The sequence below is a fragment of the Musca autumnalis genome, unplaced genomic scaffold, assembly GCF_047663935.1.
Source record: "Musca autumnalis isolate F117 unplaced genomic scaffold, ASM4766393v1 scaffold_4, whole genome shotgun sequence".
NCBI classification, from domain to species: Eukaryota; Metazoa; Arthropoda; class Insecta; order Diptera; family Muscidae; genus Musca; species Musca autumnalis.
In genome coordinates, this window is record NW_027411977.1 from 102,181,522 (window position 1) to 102,202,795 (window position 21,274).

Genomic DNA, 21,274 nt, shown 5'->3' on the forward strand with positions numbered 1-21,274 from the left:
GTGCTTCTCAATTTTATTGTTTTCTTTAGGAATTTGTATACATTTGTTGACCGATCAATCTGCAATTGGACATTTATCAGTGGTCACAGAAATTGTCAATTTTTAGATAGATCTTCATCTGATTTAGGCATTACGGGAATGCGTGGTCGAAAAACTTACCCACAGGAAATTAAAGTTATTTTTCCATTTAAATGGTACAGGATATAAAAATTTTGGCCCTGCTATTAGCGCTGATTATCGTAGCACATTTTTGTTCGCTGTGGCGGATGCTGAAGTTAGCACTCCAGGTGAACCAATCATGAAAGAGGAACAAATATAATTCCTGAAAAGTGGACTCTAAAATCTATCATGCCCGTTCCTAGGATTATTATACCCTCCACCATATGGAGGGTATAATTAAATTTGTCATTCCGTTTGTAACACATCGAAATATTCGTCGGAGACCCTATAAAGTATATATATTATTGATCAGCATAAAATTCTATGTCGATTTGACCATGTCCGTCTGTCCGTCCGTCCGTCCGTCCGTCAGTCCGTCCGTCCGTCTGTCTGTTGAAATCAAGATACAGCTCGCAATTTTAAAGATAGAGAGTCAAAATTTGGTACAGAAGTTGCTATTACTTGCAGGATGGTTGGTATTGACAATGGGATAGATCGGTCCACGTTTTGATATAGCCCCCATAGAACGGTACCTCCCGATTTTCGGTATTTTTAAGGTTTTAGCTTCATTATCACACCGAAATGGCTGAAATTTGGTACGTAGTCTTCTTTAGGGGTACAAAACTTTCTCCCAGAATTTGTTGGTGTCGGTCCATACCTTCATATAGCCCCCATAGAACGGTACCTCCCGTTTTTCGGTATTTTGAAGGTTTTCGCTTCATTATCAGACCGAAATGGCTGAAATTTGGTACGTAGTCTTCTTTAGGGGTACAAAACTTTCTCCCAGAATTTGGTCGGTGTCGGTCCATACCGTCATATAGCCCCCATAGAACGGTACCTCCCGTTTTTCGGTATTTTGAAGGTTTTCGCTTCATTATCACACCGAAATGGCTGAAATTTGGTACGTAGTCTTCTTTAGGGGTATACAACTTTCCCCTAGAATTTTGTTGGTATCGGTCCACACCTTCATATAGCCCCCATAAAACGGTACCTCCCGATTTTCGGTATTTTGAAGGTTTTAGCTTCATTATCCTACCAAAATGGCTGAAATTTGGCACGTAGTCTTCTTTAGGGGTACAAAACTTTCTCCCAGAATTTTGTCGGTATCGGTCCATGTCTTCATATAGCCCCCATAGGACGGTACCTCCCGATTTTCGGTATTTTGAACGTTGTGGCCTCAATATTCCACCGAAATGGCTGAAATTTGGTATTTAGACTTCGTTGGAGGTACTCAAACTTCCCCTTTAAATTTGTCGGTATAGGTTCACGCCTTTATATAGCCCCCATGGAAAGGTACCTCCCGATTTTTCGTGTTTTGAAGGTTGTGTCTTCAATATTCCACCAAAATGGCTGAAATTTGGTATTTAGTCTTCAATGTGATATAAAACTGTTCGCCAGAAATATGTCTGTACAGGTCCACTCTTTCATATTGCCCTATTTCTGACTAAAATTCGTCGGTATAGGTCCACGTTTCGATATAGCCCCCATAGAACGGTACCTCCCGATTTTCTTAATACTGAAGACTGCGACGTCAATATCCAACCAAAATGGCTGAAATTCGTTATTTCGTCTTCCAAGAGTAATAAAATATTCCAGAAGAGTATTATCAGTATAGGCCCACGTCTTCCTATATCCCCATAGAAGCGTACTTCTTGATTTTCGGTATTTTTTAAGTTTTAGGCACATTCTCATACCGAAATATAGGAAATTTGGTATTTATCTTCTTTGAGCCTAAAAACTTTCCGTAAGAAATTTGTCGGTATAGATCGACGTTTTGAAATTGCCCCCATAGAATGGTGCCTCACATTGTTTTACCGAAATTGCTGAAATTTAGTATTAAGTCTTCTTCATACACGAAAGGAAACAAATTATTCCATTTTACTTCAATACAACTGGTGGTGGAGGGTATAACAAGTTCGGCCCGGCCGAACTTAACGCCGTTCTTACTTGTTTTTCCTTTAAGTCACATTATAAAAAAATACTTGTTTCTGCAAAAGGACTAAAGTCTTACCGCCTGTTCATGTATGTCGCACGGAAATCTGTAAGAAAGGAAAGCAGGCACTTCCGTCTAAAAATGCGTTCATGTATTTCGCAAACTATCGTGCGACTGCCGTTACGTATCCTATGCGAAATACTACTAATTCGAATGTACATTTGTACAACTATGTTCCATAAATGAGAGTCAAATGAGAAATGAAAAAAAAAATCCACATATACATACAAACATTGGAATATGTGTGATTTGTTTTGTTTGAAAAATAAAATGTGTCGGTATTTTGAATTATTTTATTTTATTAATTTCTTCAAAAAAACAAGTAAAAAAGTATCAGTCGGCTTTGCCGACAGAGATATACCCTCAGCCTGTGTATATTGAAACAATTTTTTTCCAAAAAACGCATGTATTTAGGGAGTTTTAAGAATTTTGGGCGTTTGAACTGACAAAAATGTTGATTAGGATTTAATATCAAAAGTTTTGCGGAGGAGATACTAAAAAGAATGGATCTCCAGCCCCTACATATGGTACCATAGGGGTTTTTTAGAACTTCAGGGATGTTTGCTCAAGAAGTATGAACTTGCCCTTGAAACAACTTTTACCATCGCAATTGAGGCAGCAATGCAAGTTGCTTCAACAAAAATCAAAGTGATTCGAAAACAGGTCTTAAAGTGAACATGTATCCGAAATTTTGAGTGGGAGGTACCGGATGGAGTGGACAAATATAGTCCATATTTGAACCTGATCTATATCTGGTATTAGGATGTGTAAAGTATGGACCAATTCGGCCACTCTCTTCAAGAGTTATCGTGCGTACAAATTTTCCGAACATTTTCGAACTTTTGTGGGGGAGGTACCGGAAGGAGTGGACCGATATAGCTCATCTTCGAACTTAAACTAAGTTTGGACAAAATATTACGAAAGCCAAAATTTGAACCGAATCGGTTCATCCCTTCGAGAGTTATCGTGCGCTCCAGCCAGCCAGACAGACAGACAGACAGACAGACGGACGGACATTGCTCAATCGACTCCAAATTGTCTGAAACACATTTCGTCCAAACATACTTGGGGTCTAAAACCATTATTTCGATGAGGCACATTTTGCCCGTATGAAAGTGTATATACCCTTCATAGCCTAAAGGCTGAGGGTATAATGAATAAAAGCGCCATTAATAAGATGTGTTAAGATTTTCGGTGTTATTCGCGAGTTTACGTTCTACTCGGCAGCTATAAAGCAAGTGAGTGATTTTGACATTCTCTTTCTATAAAAGACAGTCCTTTCGAAATACATAAACCCAAATTTAATGGAAAAGTGTACGTTTACGTGCTATTTCGTATGGCTTGTCGGTCGCATAGATTTTCGTTTCGAAGGCGTTTACATGAACAGAAAATGATTTTTTTCCACTTTCGAAGCGCAAAAAACCTTTCGGTCGACATACATGAACAGGCTGTTAAATTCCACCCGAAGGTGAATGCCCGCTCAACGGAACTTTTAATGTTTTATCATTTAATTCGGCAAAATCTTTTGTTTTAATTTCTGTGAAATCACGGCTTATATTTATATTTTGTTTCGCTTCATACTTCCTTTAAAATAACTTTTCTTTTAATAAACCTTCTTAAATTCAACTTTTCCTTAATTACCCTTTGAAAAATAATTTTTTGTGTTTAAATAAAGTCTCTTGTTTTTGATAACTTACAAATTGTGTGCTTCTTCTAGCGGCCACCAACCATGCGCCATTCAAGTTATAAGATTTCCATTTTGTATTTTTTTGAAGCACAAAGAGTTTGCAAACTTTTCTTACTTAAAATTCTATTTACAAAATACCAGAAAAGTCCTGTATTTTATATCCACAGTTATGCGCCACCGGCCAAAAGGCAGACTTGTTGTAAAAGAGATTTCAAAAAAAAAACTCCCTTTGCTTTGGGTAAACAAAAACTTTAATCTCCCCCGGTATGGTTCCATTCTCTTGTACACACGAAATTTTTTCACTTAGCTCCTTGACCATTATCGTATGCTTGGGCTCCCCCGCTGTTACTAAATTATATAAAGTAAAACTTTCGCCTAACCACGTTAACATGAAGAGCCGTTTATTTGCCGCCATACAATGGAGGCAACACCTTTTGCTATGTATTGTTCTTCTCCCTAAATATTGTAATTGTTGTTGGCATAGTTGTTATTTTGTTTGTCACAAAAGCCAAGCAAAAAAGTAAAAACCAAAATTTCAATTCAACAAAAAAAAAAAAACAGAATAATGTCCGTATGTTTAAAGGGCAGTAAACGTTGTTACGGCACTGAATTGGGAATTGTTTTTAGTTTCAAATAATAACAATTTGTTGGTTGACAGTCATTTAGGCCCTCTAGATCATCTACGATGCCCTGTTTGAAGTAGACTTTAAGCATTGTTACCATAGTTGAGTTAAAAACACAGTTGGTTTACTAAAAGTAATATCTGTTCAATTTTTTTTTTTTTTTTTTGAGCCAAAAGTTTTTGTTTTTGAGGGGAGACATATTTTAAACTTTTGTATTTCGGATTTATTTAATTTGGATATATTTTTCTTTCATTGCCATTGTAAGGAAACAAATTCTCTTTGTTAAAGATTTAATGAATTAAAACAATGGATTGAAATACTTGATCAGTTGTGTAGCTTAAGATGAAGGAACTTTTAAAATATCAACTAATTAAGATAGTAACAAGTCAAAAGCGTTAAGTTCGGTCGGACCGAACTATCTTGGAAATGTTTCATGGAGAAGTTGTGAGACCACTGTGAACCTTAAATGTCAAATAACAGGTAGTTCGGTCGAAAAAAATAGCTCAAGTCCTCAAAATGCCGATAATCGGGAAGTGCCATTATATGGGGGCTATACCAAAACATGGACTTATATTGACATTTTTCGTTGCAGAAGTTTTGTGACTACTGTCAAAAAATGCCGAAAATCAGGAGGTACACTTTTATGGCGGCTATACCATGGAACCTAAAACGTTAAATTATAGACAGTTAGGTAAAAAATATATTTAAAAATCCTCGAAATACTGACATTGGGCAGTGTCGTTGTATTGGCGCTCTACTCAACATGACAAAAGTTTTATACCCGCCACCATTTCATTTCCTGTCCACAATTTTAGGTGGATAAGTTTTTCGACCTCGCATTACCGAAATGCCTAAATCAGATCAGAAAATCTATCTAAAAGTTGCCACCATTTCATTTCCTGTCCATAATTTTAGGTGGATAAGTTTTTCGACCTTGCATTCCCGAAATGCCTAAATCAGATTAGAAAATCTATCTAACAGTTGACAATTTTTATGAACATTAATAAATGTTGGCTATTTTTTGGTGGAGATATTTTGTGACCACTGGGAACCTCAAATGTCAAATTCATTCAACAAAGATGTGTCTAATATGTTCAAAATACGTAAAATCGGGCGGTTGATTAAGAGGGGAGTAGGAGTGGCTGCTACACGAAACCATGTACCTGTGTTGACAATTTTTGGTTAGATAGTACTGTGAACACTGGGTACATTATATGTTTATTTACAGGCCGTTAGGTCAACAAAAGTAGGCAATGTCTTCAAAATATGTAAAATCGGGAGGTAGCGTTATATGGGAGCTATAGTTAAATGGGGGAGGTACAGTTAAATGGGTTACTATACCAAAACATGGACCTGTGTTGACAATTTTTGGTGGAGATTTTTTGTGACCACTGTAAACCTTAAACATCAAATGACAGGCAGTACTTTAGAAAAGGAAGCTAAAATCCTCAAAATGCCGAAAATTTTAAGGTAACGTTATATGTTAGCTATACCAAAACGTGTAGTAATGTTGCACATTTTTTGTGGAGTAGTTTTATGATCAAAAAATTTAAATAAAATCCTCAAAATACCGGAAATTGGGAGGTACACTTTTATGGCAGCTATACCAAAAAATTGGCCTCCGTTATATGGGGGCTATACCAAAACATGAACCGATATATCCCATCTTTTAAGTTGACGTGCCTTTAAAAAAAGACACTCTGGTGCGCAAATATAGCGTTATAGCTCAATTTTTGCGGATGCTAAAGTGATTACGACAGACGGAAAACATATAGACGGACATGGCTATTAGGGTTAAGACTTTTTAAAAACCTCATAACCCTGTAGGATATTTTGATGAGTTTTTACCTAAGATTATATAAAATCTTAATTATAAAGTGATTCGATAAAAAAGTTTCCGCACAAAAAAGCTTTTAAAGTTTTAATTTTTCAGAACTTTTGAAAATACTTTGAAGTCACTGTGAGCTGATATTTAACTGAAAATAAGGTATAGGGGCACACGGCATAACTAAAATGAGATAACCGTTTGTTTCTCACTAATTTTATCATCGTGTTATATCATATATATAATTTTATAATATATATAACTTTATTTCATATATCATAAAAATTAAATGTGGTTTGTGTGGGACCTTTTTTAAAATGTAAGTGGAATAAAAGTTATTTTAGTCATTAATAGGTAAAAGACCATACATTCGTGCAACAGGAAATAATTTTTTGAGAACATTTTTTTCCATTTCATATAACTTTTTCAAAAAAAAAATTCAAAGTGGTTTGTGCGGAACCTTTTTTACAATAAAGTGGTATGAATGTTTTTATAGGTATTAATGGGAAAAAGTTCATTCATTCTCACTACTGGAAATCATTTTTGGAAAAAAATTCAAAAAGTCATAACCCTAATGGCTGTATCGACTCAGAATTTTATCCTGATCAAGAATATATATACATACTTTATTGGGTCGCAAATTATTATATCAATGTGTTGCAAACGGAAAAATAAATATATAATATATAATAATATATGTAATAAACAACCGTAATATACGATTTTGCCGAAAGAATGATAACCTCTTTCTGAGATACGTTGTTCAGGTAAATTTAACCATTTCAATGCAAATTTTACAAATTAAGGTCATAAGCAAATACAATATTTCATTTTATTTTGCATCCAAATATGAGTGTTTTTGAGTTTTTTATATGTTCAAATCTGTTAAAAAGGATCAAATACCAATAAACAAACCTTAAAAATACAAAAAAAATAAAAACAAGTTTAAAATTTGTTTTCAAACAGTTCAAAATTTATCAAAAAAACAAGTAAGAACAGACTATAGTCGGACGGGGCCGACCATGTGATACCCTATACCACTATCCCTGTGCACTAGGTTTCCGGGCTAGCTGTTATAAGATGTGCATTAGAAATTTTACCAATTTTCACACAAAAGTTTTGATCAATTTAACCCGCTAAATATTATCCGATCATACCGTTGACTTGCACGCTACTTCTTCATCTCAAACCAAAACTACGTTTAAAATTTCGCGCCGATCGGACTATTATTGCGACCTACAGAGCGGCTACAAAATCGAGCAAAAATTTTGTTTTTGGTCCATTTCATCCCTTTAACATTTCACGATCATCGCCAAAAACTAATCAGTTCTATTCTGGTCCAAACCCGACCTCCATACTAAATTTCGTGACAATCGGTCCATAATTGCGGCCTCTAGCTTGATTACAATTTTTAATGGACGGACAGACGGACGGACGGACGGACGGACGGACACACATCGCTAAATCGCTTTATCTCGTCGAGATATGAAGTTTGGTATACCACATGAGGGGTCTACGACGAATATTTCGCGGCGTTACATGAATTTTTGGGAAAACAAACTGATTATACCCTTTTCCACATTGTGGTATAGGGTATAATTAGAAAATACTCCTTGGTTTTCATAAAACTCATATATTAATCAAGAACACGCATGCTTTTCAAAACAATCATCAATTAATACAAGCCTGTATTTTTTCAAAATTCTAGTTTAAAAAATTTCTTAAAATTAATCACCAGCATGCCGATTGACCCATTGAAACTATTGACAGCTTTTGGACAATTCAAATAAACCCACAAACAAAAGAAAATATTGACCATCACGATCAATGGTATGCCTTCAATGAAAATAAAGGCAAACCCAACAAAATCTCAAATATATGGGCATACAAAAAACATACGCTGTACATATATACATACATGTGTACGTTACAAAGGGATACCTACAATTTACAGTATCCCACCAAAAAGTTTGCCTCCAAAGAGGCAGTTAAATCATATGTACAAGTGATTTGGATGTGCATCAAATTATGCATTTTCACTCATGATTTTTACAAGAGCGTGACTACTGAAAGAGGCACTCCATTGCACTGCATTTTAACCCTTTGGCACTGCATTTTAAGTAACACTTTGGGGTGGAATAGGATGCAGTCCAAAGCACGTGTTTTTGTGCAAGCCATTACAAAATATCCCAGAACAAGTAAAATGCAATTATTATTTGTGTAAAACAGAAATATTAAGAACTTTATTACATTAACACAAATTATTAAAATTCTCCACTGAATTCAATTGCAAACATGCGTGTTTCCTCCGCTCTCTATTTAATCCAAGCTGAATTGTTTTTGCTTTCCCCAATTTCCCAATTTTTTTTTCCATATTTAGTCCAAAAAGAGAATATTTTTGTCGATTCAGCGAGAATATTTCATAATTAAGTGATTCTAGTAGTTTCCAATGTTTAAAAATATAGATTTTAAAAGAATTTCACTTTTTAAAAATATTTTCCGTGATGTTAACAAATTAAATATTTTTTAGTTCGTATTAACAAATTTTTGGAAATGTTAACACGCTTCTCTCTTTTTGGAAAATGTATGCCGCTTCCGGTGGAGATGTACAAACTGATTTATGTAATTGTAGGGATCTCTAACAACTGCTAATAAAATGTAGCGAACGGAGTGCCTTCTTCACGACTCCGTTTGGACTGCATCCGGATGTCGTTAAATTGTGAGGAATTGGAGTGCCTTTTTCACGACTCACGTTGAACTGCATCCGGATGTTGTTAAAATGTGACAAGTGGATATGATTCTTTGGGTTGCATCCAAATGCGGTTAAAATCTGAGGACTGGAGTGCCTTTTTCAAGACTCCGTTTGAACTGCATCAAAACATGGCGTGAAAGAACTAGTCCACATTGCACTACTTCCAATTTATTTTGCTGGGTATACATCATAACATCGGTGAATGGAAATGTGTTGTCTGTATTTGTTCAAACCATTGATTCTTCAACAGATGTTTCCACAAACGTAGAATTAAGGGTATATTTAGTTTGTCATTCGAAATAACCATGCAATAGAGATTATCAAACAATTCTATACCAGCATGCGTGTCTGTCCGCAGGATGATACCAATACAACAAATTTAGTCACCCAATATACAAGTTCTGCTGCTGGATCGCGTTGTCATGGACGATTTGTGTGGGAAAAAATCACCAAATATCGGACTATTAGTGCTTAATTGAAACTAGGCTCTGGAAATGATAAAACTAAGATTAAATAAACTGGCATCTGGATAGACAACTTGGTCTCACTCTTGTCTTTCATCACTTCACTGAGAGCAATACACGTTGGAAATCTCGTACCATTCGAAGTCTTTCTTCTTGTGTTTATTCTGATACCTAAAACCTGGAACAGATTGCTTAAAATATGTTAATTGATTTCTTATCATTACATGATTATTGATTCAGTAGTCAATTGTTCCGCGCTGAATGACAACCCAAAAGGTCTCAAATGCTTGAATGGCTACGGGAAAAGATATAAATCTCCAATCAGCATTGCCCAAAGCAACCAATGCTGTGAACTTGACTATGCAAGTCTATACATCTTCTGCGTCAAGAAGGCCACTCACTAAAATTCATCCTCTCCAATGACAACGTAAATATTTAGCTCTTTAGTGTGTTTGATACTCCTATGTAAAGGTGCATAAGGCTTGTGTTCATTAAATATCTCTTTAAAGTGACTTCAAATATTATCAAAAAATATAAACAAAAATTTCAAAATGTTTTTTTTTTATCAGAAAACGTTACATGAAAGACTTTATATAAAGTTAAATAAAAACGCAATAACATATGATGCAGGGATATATGGTTGGATAAGAGGGATCACCCTAATGTTTAGCTACAAATCAGAAGTTTGCATGTTCAATCCCTGCAGCGAGCAAAGTCAAAATTTTGAGTGTGATGAAATTGAACATAAATTCACCTTAATAATGTTTGTTCGAAATTGGGAAATCTTTAATAGTCGGTTAAAAAATGTTTAACTAACATAAAGAAACGTATCTCGATATGGGTTCTCTGCCATCCATTTTCATACGCCACTGTTAGAATGGACGTAGTATTTGCTAACCTGTAGATGTTCCATAGTGCACCGAACTTTTAATATTCTGAAGTAATTAATTTTATTTCTGTTACCAAAGTACCAATATTCACAGTTTTATGTGGAGAAAGTTACTGGCCACTAGAAACCTCAATTATCTAATTTTAGCTTATTCGGTCAGCTAAAAACTATACCACAGCGTGGGCCTGTGTCCACAATTCTTGACGGACAAGTTTTTGATCACTGGAAACCATAAATACCATAGTACATAGTACAAAATAAACCTGAAATCGGTGGTACCGTTCTATGGGGCCATACCAAAACGTGGACCTATATTGACATTACATGCGTAAAATCGGGAGGAATCGTTATATGTTGACAATTTTTGGTGGGGAGTTTTGTGACCGCTGCAGCGGTGGTCGAAATCACTTATCTAGCGGCGTGAAATTAATAACTTGATAATGTTACTGTGGGTAATAATGTGGGCCAACTATGAACAATATCGGCTAATATTTGGTATAGGCCCCATATAACGCTACCTTCCGATTTTCGTATTTTGAAGATTTATTCTAAATTTTCCTATCAAATTAGCAGTAATTTGGTACTTAGGGTTCCTAGCGGTCATTTCCACCAACAATTATGGACATAGGTGCACGTTTTGATATAGTCCCCATGTAACCGTACCTCCCTATTTAAAGTATTTTGAATATCATGACCACAATTTTTAACCGACTTGGCTATAATTTTGCATTCCGTGTTCTAACTGCGTGTAAAATTTTCTTTGTAGCCCCCCATTTATGGTACCCCGCGATTAGTTGAATTTTTACTTGTTTACCCATATTTATTATTAAAAGATTTAGCTATAATATGGTAATTTAGTGTCTCCGGAGGTAGAACTCCTCCTTGCAGTCATTTCTCAAGATAGGCCTACATAATCATATGGCCCCCATACAAATGTACAGCTAATTTTAATAATTTCAAGCAAAATGCAATATTTTAAAAGTGCAGTTATCAGAAGATTTGCAAATATTTGCAGCCCTAATTTGGTTATTCCGAATCCAGAGAGTCCAATTTAATTCCCCAAAAAATAATCGAACCCAAGTTCGGCTAAGTTTTCAAAATGCACTCTATTGAACAAGCGCGTACAACCCATAAATATACTATACAAATTTAATTTTTTGAAAATTGATTGTCATATAACTTTGTACCTCCAGACCCAAAACTCATTTTTATTATTTAATCCACACCCTCCTCTATCAATTAAAAATAAATGTCTTTCAGTTTTATTAGGAGTTTATTTTGATATTTAAACAAATATGAAGTTAATTTTTAGCAACAATTTTTTTAAATCTAATGCAGCAAAACTTCATGTATTTGATAGTGAATAACTGAGTGAATATTTACTACAACAAAAATGAAAAAACAGAATTTTTGTCAGCAAAATGTCTTTAATCGATACAATGGGAAATATTTCGCAATTTTATAGTTTGATTTTTTGACTTTCGCGCCGCTAGATCAGTGGTTTCGACCAGTGTACGCTGGGAACCTCAAAATACCTAAAATCTGGAGGTACCGTTATGCGGGGGCTATAACGTGGCTATAATCGTGGACCGATATAGCCCATATTCGAACTTTACCTGACTACGGAAAAATAAAAAAATGCAGCGTTCTAGCTCAATTATTGTGGACGCTAGACGGACATGGATAGTTCGACTGTGCCCAGCAAAACTTCGAATCCGTGGGTCATTTTGTAACCCTTTACAGAGTAATGTACACAAAAATAACTACTTATATTACTCCTTACTATGTAATGAGTACAAATTCGAGGGTTGTGTGTTTAACGCTCACCGTCGACAGTGTACTTTTTGTTAAAAAAAACAGTTGGTTATGCACATGTAAGAGTTTAAACAACCTTTAATGTTCCTACGCATGGTGTGTAGTGTGTTCGGCTACAAAGTAGAAGTTCGTGTGTTCAAATCCAGCAAAGATCGAAATAAAATAAAAATATGTCATGTGTTGAAAACAAATTCCACCTCAACTGTTCTAAAAATAGAAAATATATTTTTTAGTTTATAGCTTATTTTTAACTTCCAGTGGCCATAGAATAACTAGTGGTCATGTCATTCTTTTTTTATTTGTTAAAATCTTATGATCACTCAGCTCATCTTAAACGAGAAAAATAACAAAAGTTCAAAATGTTTTATAATATTGCGGTAAAATGAAGGGTATATAAAGTCCCACACTGCCGTTTGCTAGTTTTTTCTTCTATACAGAAAAGCTGCTGGCACACTGAAATTGTATTGTAAAATTGTCGTTTTCACAAAACGTTTCAATTGTGCCATTACAGTATCAATGGACATACCACCTAGTCCATTGATGTTATTGTTTTTTCTCACTGCACAGTGTGACTTTTATCATCACTTTCATTAGAAAAAAAAATATTAATAAATTGTGGCTAAATTGTATAGACAAAAATATAGATTAAATAAGGACGAATTCGTTTTAATGGCGTTTAAAAAAATTATTTATGCATTTCATAGTTTTTGTTGTTCCACGTTTTTGTTGAATTTTCAGAAAATAAAAAAACCATTAATTTATATAATACCTATTATTAAGAGTTAATATAAGGGGTTAGTTTTTGCATTATATCATATAAAGTAACATTTCTTCTATTAACTTCACAATTAGGATATTAGATTAATCCACAAATACTTTCTAATAAAAAAAGGAAAGAAAAAAAACAATTACTATTATTATTTTGTGTGAAGCAGCAGGGCTGGGGAATTGATTTTGCTTTAAAATTTATTTTAAATTTTATTGTAATATACGTTCGATTTAATGATAACATAAGGACCATAAGGGTATTTTAAATCAACGAAAGACTTTTACCTACAGTAGCTTGTAAAAATTAAAAACGATTTATATCACCGACATGTGCCCCCACGGCACGTTATTAAAATCAATCGGTAGTAAAAAATCGGACCATATCGGACCATAACGTTGAATATTAAACGTGCTCAAGTTGTTTAAGGGAGTTTAACAACTATACTATATTTCTCTTGTAAACAGTCGCAATCGGTGGAGCCTTATTGCTCTAAATAGCTTCAAAATTAGCTCGATACCTGAGCTTTCATAACCACCAATATCGAAGCAGAAATGTGGTAATTCTAGGCTTGAACATTTTTCAAATTCTAATGTGGAAAAATGAAGCAATATTTGTTGCGTTGCTTTGCAATAATGCCCCCCAAACCCTGTTTTTCTACCACAGGCAAATGCACCGCTGGCATCAACAGCATCTCGTCACCACCATCATCATAGAGATGACATAGATGCCACCACTAAGGATTCATTTGTATCATAATCAGTACCCAAAGCATTCAGGTAGTAAGGAAAGCTTGTTCAGCATTTTTGTGTTTTTGTCACAGTTTCATGTTACTATACGACGCTACAATAACAACAACAGCAATAACAGAAAAACGGAACATAACTATGGTTAATGTTTAACTTGAAAAACATAACTTGATGTGGTTTGGGGGAAAATAGACAAACGAAGGCAAAGGATGCTTAGATTTGTATTGTGCAACAACATTTTTTTTCCACAGAGCTGCTTTCAACTCTTAGTGACATTTTCATTGAGTGAAATTTTAGGAATAAAACTATGCAATAAGTGAAATGGAAAAAATGTAAGAACCAACTTTTGATGAGAAAATGTTAGACATTTTAACAAGACTCTAAATATTTCAAGACTCTAAATATTTTCTAGAAATACAATAGCGATTAATTCAGAACGTTTGTTCCAAAACAAATTTTGAATACCATGTTGTGAAATGTGACCTTGGTTTTTTATCGAACTCAATCGATTTCATATACATACATACCCAGCAAAACATCCATTAGCAAATAATGGACTTTTATAGTATTTTTTAGCAGTGGTAACCACTTACAAATCGACTTACTAACCCATTAATAAGGGCATATCGCACTAAATAACTAGTTATTCTATTTCCACTCGTATGCTCTATTTTTAGAACAGTTGATGTGAATTTCGCTCAATTTCAAAACACTCAAAATTTTTATTTTTCTCTCTGCTGGATTTAGACATGTGTGCTTCTGATTGGTAGTCAAAAACTCTACTCATTGTGCCACGGTTACGACCATTAAGGGTTGTTTAAACACATGAATATACATCGCGTGCCGACGGTTAGCGTTGAACTCACAACTCTCGGCATTGAAGTCGGGCACATACGCTCTGTTCCACGGTACTCATTACTTAGTAATGAGTAAAGTAAGAAGTTATGTCTTGTAAATTTGTTAAGAAACAATCCCAAATTTTTGCTGTGTGTGTGTGCCTTTTTGGGTGAAGTAGTGTCATACTCACTCACGGAAATGCTACTTCAAGATTCTCAGCATATTAGTTACCGCATCCGATTGATTACACGGCTCAACAAAATTGAATAACTTGAATGTTTCAACCGATTTTTTTTTTGTTTCTAACGGAAATCGGCGAGTTATTTTGAAATCCAGTCGCGGCTTTTCTCCATCAGCTCTTGTTCTTGGGATATAGCTCAAAATCGTTTTTACGAGTTTTACCCAGAATTTCGTTATTTTCGGATACAAACAAATATTTATACCCTACACCACTATATGGAAAGGGTATTATAAGTTTATTTTGGTAAAAATTCATGGAACACCGTGAAATATGCGTCGGAGACCCCCAATGTGGTATACCAATCTTCATATCTCGACGAGATAAAGCGATTTTGAGATGTGTGTCCGTCCGTCTGTCCATTATAAATTATAATCAAACTCCAGGCCGCAATTATGGACCGATCGTCACGAAATTTTGTGTGGAGGTCGGGTTCATACCAGAATAGATCCCTATTTTTATTGATGATGATCGTGATAACCAGCAAGCAATCAGCTGGCTTGCCAAAACAGAACAATTTGTCAGCCAATAAAGGAACCAAAGAAAGCAAAAATTTTGTATGTTATTTAAAATAAAAAAGAAAAGCTTGCTATTTCCACAATAAAATTGTTTTTCATTTTCACAAACATAAATCACCGAACAATTAAAAACAGCAAGTGCTTGCTAGAAGAAATTTGTCCAGCATGAATTTGGAAACTCACACTAAAATAACTTCTCTTTTGCTGGTTTTTTGTGTTAACAGACGACTTCCAGCAACAATTGGTACAAATCGTTACAAGTTTTAGCGTAACTAGACAGACCTTATGTTGTTGTACGTGCTCAGATAACAGAGTTACAGCCTTATACATATCTCCAGTTATTTGTTGGTAGTGTAATCAGAAGCACGCTAGAGGTCACAATTATAGATAAATAGTCACGAGATTTTGCACTATGTAAGAGTTTAGGTCGAAGAACATGTGTACTATTTTGGATGATGATAATATATTATCTAGAGGGTGAAACGGACCATTACTTTTGTATGAAAAATATACAAATTTAAAATTTGGTCCATATTTTACTTCCTGGAGGGATATACCAGCATAGTAGCCAACATATGGAAAAAGAACTACTGACCTTTCTCCTGATGCAAATTGCAATAATGTGTCTTATGGACAAATAATGGGACTAATTTATAATAGGTTTTGTGTAGATTACAAAATTTTCCTCCCATGCTACAATCTATGATGATAGAGAGTTTTTGAAATATTCATTTTGGTGAAGGGACCCACCCCCCTGGCGTATAATTAAATATGAATAATTTTGGGAGTCATAAATTTGTTTGCGTGCGAATTATTTGAATTTCAACTCAATATTAGTTGTTTTGTACCAGTTAAAATATATTTTTGGTATCACAATATACATATATCCACAATGAACTATTTTCGAAATGTCCTAAAAATCTCAAAATCCCGTGCATTTCCAAGCATATGTATGGTACAAGTGCACTTTTTTGGACGATAGATCTTCAATAAACGCACAATATTCCCTTTGACCATTTGTGTATAGCATTTATAGTGTTCAATAGAATTAGAGCAGTGTATATATGTATCAGAAGGGTCAACCAATGTCAATTTTCCAACTTTAGAACTTTTATTAGAAATGTATAATGCTATACATAATTGTTCCACAAACATCCCAGTAGGGACAAGGGAGGCCTCTCTCATATGCGTGAACCCCGATTCATACTAGTTCAATGATAAGGGACCTACTGTTTATCGCCGAGTCCGAACGACGTGTCCTAAGACACCGCATGTAGAGAAGTTTTTCATAGCTGAAATACTCAGAAAATGTCAACATCATTTGCCACCGTTGAAAATTTCATGTGGCCTGGCCTAGGAACCGAACCCGGGCATGCAGCGTGAAAAACGGGTGTACATACCATTGCACCAAGGAAATGGAAATTTTACATTTTTTGAGGAATAGACTTCGGAGACATTTAATATGCTCAAAGCAAAAAAATCATTACGTATCTTCGTGTCTAATATTATTCCATAGAGTGGAGCTATATTTCAACTTAGCATCCGCCTTGTACGCAGAATGTCGGAGTTCGATTCCTCGACGAGGTAACATAAGACCTGTACGAGCTATGGCTGCCACATGGAAAAGTAGGTATAATACAGTTATCGTTGTTGTTGTTCTTTTTGATGGGTTTTTGAAGCATGTTCCAGGTGCAGATTCGTAGACAGTTGACATCTCTTCTTATTGCTTTCTTAAAAGCCGAAATGTTTATTGTTGCACAGTGTTGGAAACAAACACACAAATAAGGTTCTGCAGGTTGTCTGTTTGCCTTACGTTTGTGGGGTGAACGAATGCATCGAAAGTGGTTCTATCATTCCAGGATGAAACGATACTCCATGTATTTCACGTTCTGATTCATCATTATTATGACGATGATGGTCTGGAAAAAATGCATACCTTTTCGGTGTAAATGACAGTGTTTTCAGACAAGTTTGTTTGTGTAAGTGGTGGAGGGAAATGTTTCCATGTTTGTCGTTCTATATTTTGACTTAGAGTTTACTGCAGCAATACGAACATCGTTCCTCCATGGATGTACCACACAGTTGGATACCGTTGTTCTTATGCCAGCCAGTTGCTTCTATTCTCATGTTTGTGTTGACATTGTTGTTGGCAGCTGTACTGTTTTTATTGTTAAGTGGCAGAACATTGTCATTTATTTAATTTTGTTGACAGTTTTCTTACTGATTCAACTGATGATGTGCCAAAATAACACAAATGATTAATTCATTTTTCCACAGTTTTTTTTTTTTGTACCACAATTTCAGACTCTCATCCATGCAGTAGGAGGATGCTGATATGCTGGTATAACAACTTGATGATGTAGTAGGCACCCGTTTGTTTAATATTTCAACAAAAACACATACAGTGGTGGCCAATACATTTGCAGCAAAATTGCACGTTTTAGAAAATTTAATTTAAAATATTTTTTTTAATTGCTTCAAAATAAGAAAATTAAAAAGTTTTGGCAAGGTATACAACAAAAATTCTGAAACAATATGATTTATGAATATATAATGGTCAAAACAACCCCAACGATCATATGTTTTTCGAGACGCAGATCTCTGACTTTTGCTAATAAATAATGCAACTGCACTCTAAACTTTGCGTTTTATTAAACTGACAACTTAAATGTGAAGAAATGTCCATTACTTTTGAAATTTTTGATCCTTGGACCCATGTTCATGATTCTCCCGTAGAACCCGCCACTCCCCCGAAGAAGTACGTATGACTGATATGAGTTTCAATATTGCTTCCCAAACAAAAGCAAATGATTTGAATCATCAAAAAATGATATTTTACAAAATATAGAATATTTTTACATGAGATTTGATTCAGTTGCATATGTTTTGACCATTAAATTTTAAGGCGTGTTATGTATATCCATATTTTTTCAAAATTTTTGTTGTGTAACGTGTCAAAACTTTTTATTTTCTTATATTTGAAGCAATCAACTATAAATAATTGCAAAGAAATACTTCATTTTACTTTCAAAAAAATATTTTAAATAAAATTTTCTAAAATGTGCAATTTTGTTGCAAATGTATTGGATACCACTGTATGTATAATACGAAATATTAAACATTGCCATCAGCTAAATTTATGCAACAAAATAAAACTCTTAAAACTTATTACATATAACATTAAGTGTAAACTGAATTCAAGTGTGGTATAAAGAAGAACATCTATTGTTTGGTTCAAAAAAGGGGAATTGTATATACAAGAAAAATTTGTAACATTAACTATTTTTTTAATTAGGGTTTCTTACAAAAACTAAATGTTTATGGTAATCCAGAAGCTTTATCCATTACTTGTATACCTCAACCTAAGGAAACGGTAAGTTTTTTTATATTACACCTACATATGCATATCTATATTTACTGTTAACTTCTCTATAACGTAGCACTTGGGGACCGACGAATTACTAAGTTATACAGAGATTGTTTTGTGTGAGAATTTCCACCTGTGCCTTAATAACAACTTGGTTATAGAGAAGTATTCATTACAGTGAAGTTCGTAATAGAGAGAATATGGTATTAGTACGGGAAAATAAAATACAGAGAAGTAATTCATAATACTTTCCGTCTAACTGTTGTGTGGCTGATGTTCGGTATAATTGGTGTATAGGGAAAAATATAAATATTCCTACAAAGAAATCGGATTCACATATATCCTCGAGAAAATACTTTCTTAATTTATTTCAACAGCTTTATGAAAATAGGAAAAAGTACCAAAATTACTACAAGGAAATCAAATGCAAAATTCACTATTTCTATTTCGGCAAAGTGAAGTTGTTCTTTCAGGTTTTAGATATTTATGGGGTAGTTTAAAGTCTTAATAGGAATATACAATATGTAGGGGCTACTAAACCGCCTTCTAAATTAGTTGTTTATGTGTCCCTCTACAGAACATTTATCCTATATCCCGAACCACGATAAGATCGTGTTTTTATACCCTCCACCATAAGATCGAACGTATATAAAGTGTGTCAATCCGTTTGTAACTCATCGAAGTAATCATTATACCCTACACCACTATGTGGGGAGGGTGTTATAATTTGGTTTTGGTCAACAAGTTTGGCCGTACCCATACCAAAATGAATGTCTCGGCGAGCTGAATCGATCTGGCTATGTGTGTCCGTCCCTCCGCCGGCCCGTCTGTCCATATAAACTTTGTAATCCCGTCTTTAAAATGATGTAAAGTAGGTTGCCGTAGGTGGTCAAACAACGAAGATATCGTAAACGTCGGCAATGCACCCCATTTTTCCTTTTTTTGTAGTTATGCTACATGTCGCAATTTTGGTAACGCAATTACCAAAATTGGTTAAATGCTTGTGATGTTGAAAAATACTCTTGTATATCCCAATTTCCAATTTATGAAATTTTATTTCCATGTCAGATATTTCTGCTTCTGTGGTACATATTCTAAGGAAAGAGCTTGATAATGAAACTAAACCTCCTGAGCTTTAAATTAATACAAAATATGACATTAACAACCAATGTGTCTAAAATCTCCAAAAAAAAAGCCACAACCTTCAAATGCCGTAAATCGAGGGAAACGTTCTATGGGGGGCTATATGAAAACGTGGACCTATACCAACTTTTTTTGAAAAAGACTTAATTCCAAATTTCAGCCATTTTGGTTTGATAATGACGCTAAAATCTTCGAAATACCGAGAATCGGGAGGAACGGTTCTATGGGTGCTATATGAAGACGTGGACCTACATCTACAAATTTCAGGTGGAAAGACTAAATGCAAACTTTTATCCATTTCGGTTTGATAATAACGCTGAAACCTTCTAAGTACTGGAAATCCGGAGGTACCGTTCAATGGAAGCTATATCAAAACGTGGATCTTTATAACCCATTTTCAATACCAAATATCCTATTGAGCACAAAGAGCTTGGAATAATGCTCTTTTCATACCACCTAGCACCTATATGTATTTTTTACCAGATTACCTTGTTCACCCCTACATAAAGATGTGCCGGTTTTACTCCTTGGTGAAATTTTCGGACTTCAACCCCCCTAAATACGCAAGTTTTTTTCAATCAACACAGGCTGAGGGCATATCTCTGTCGGCAATGTCGACTGATACTTTTTTTACTTGTTTTCTTTAGGTTCGAGGCTGAGTCGGCCAAGCCGACTGATACTTTTGTACTTGTTCTAAATACATTTTCTGTATATAAAAATGTCTGCAATAACAATATCACAATTATCTCCCCCTAAAATTTGGACAGGGAAGAAAACTAACGATTCCATTCTAGTTCAGAATATTTTACCATGGTGGGTTTAAAAATTTCGGATCGAACTTAGCGATTTTTACTTGTTTCACACTAACTTTTCTCCCGATCCCTGCGTTTTGTGCAGCCTTTTACTATCCGATTGTTTAATCCGACAACCAGTTTAATTTTAAATAATTTTCTGTATCATAATATAAAAGACAAAAAAAAACAAATATAAATTATAAAACTTATCAGTTCTAAAATTCCACATCCTGTCTATAGCGACATTATACTAATTTCACAATTATTTTCTATTAATAAGAAAATTATTATCAGTTTCAAACAAAACCAAAATGTTGTCGGTAAAATTAAATTACTTTTGCATTTATTTCAAACAGATAACAATTAAACCGAAAAAGTTTAATCAGGCTGTGTTTAAAAACATCGATTAAATTCTTCAATAGGCAACTAGAAGAATCATTCAACTTACAAAAAGCTGAATCAAAATAACAATTGCACGCTTATCGCCTGGTGAGAACAGCATATAATCAAAATGTCCACATATATGATTGTAGTATGTGCATTAGGGTTATAACTTTTTGGCAATTTTTGCAAATATCAAATATACCACCGCATATCCATGTAGAGCATGAAAAACTACTATGAAATGCGGTGTCATTTTTTCTCTATCGCGAAA

General features: G+C 34.6%; 1 protein-coding gene across 1 annotated transcript in view; it reads left to right on the plus strand.

Annotated features, from left to right (window-relative positions):
- The first annotated feature begins 18,614 nt into the window (after positions 1 to 18,614).
- LOC141403033 (uncharacterized) overlaps positions 18,615 to 21,274 on the plus strand; it is a 288,000-nt gene continuing 285,340 nt past the window's right edge. Inside the window, exon 1 of the mRNA XM_073985166.1 lies at positions 18,615 to 18,688. The gene's annotated coding sequence lies outside the window, so the exon portion shown is untranslated. The remainder of the gene's footprint in view (positions 18,689 to 21,274) is intronic.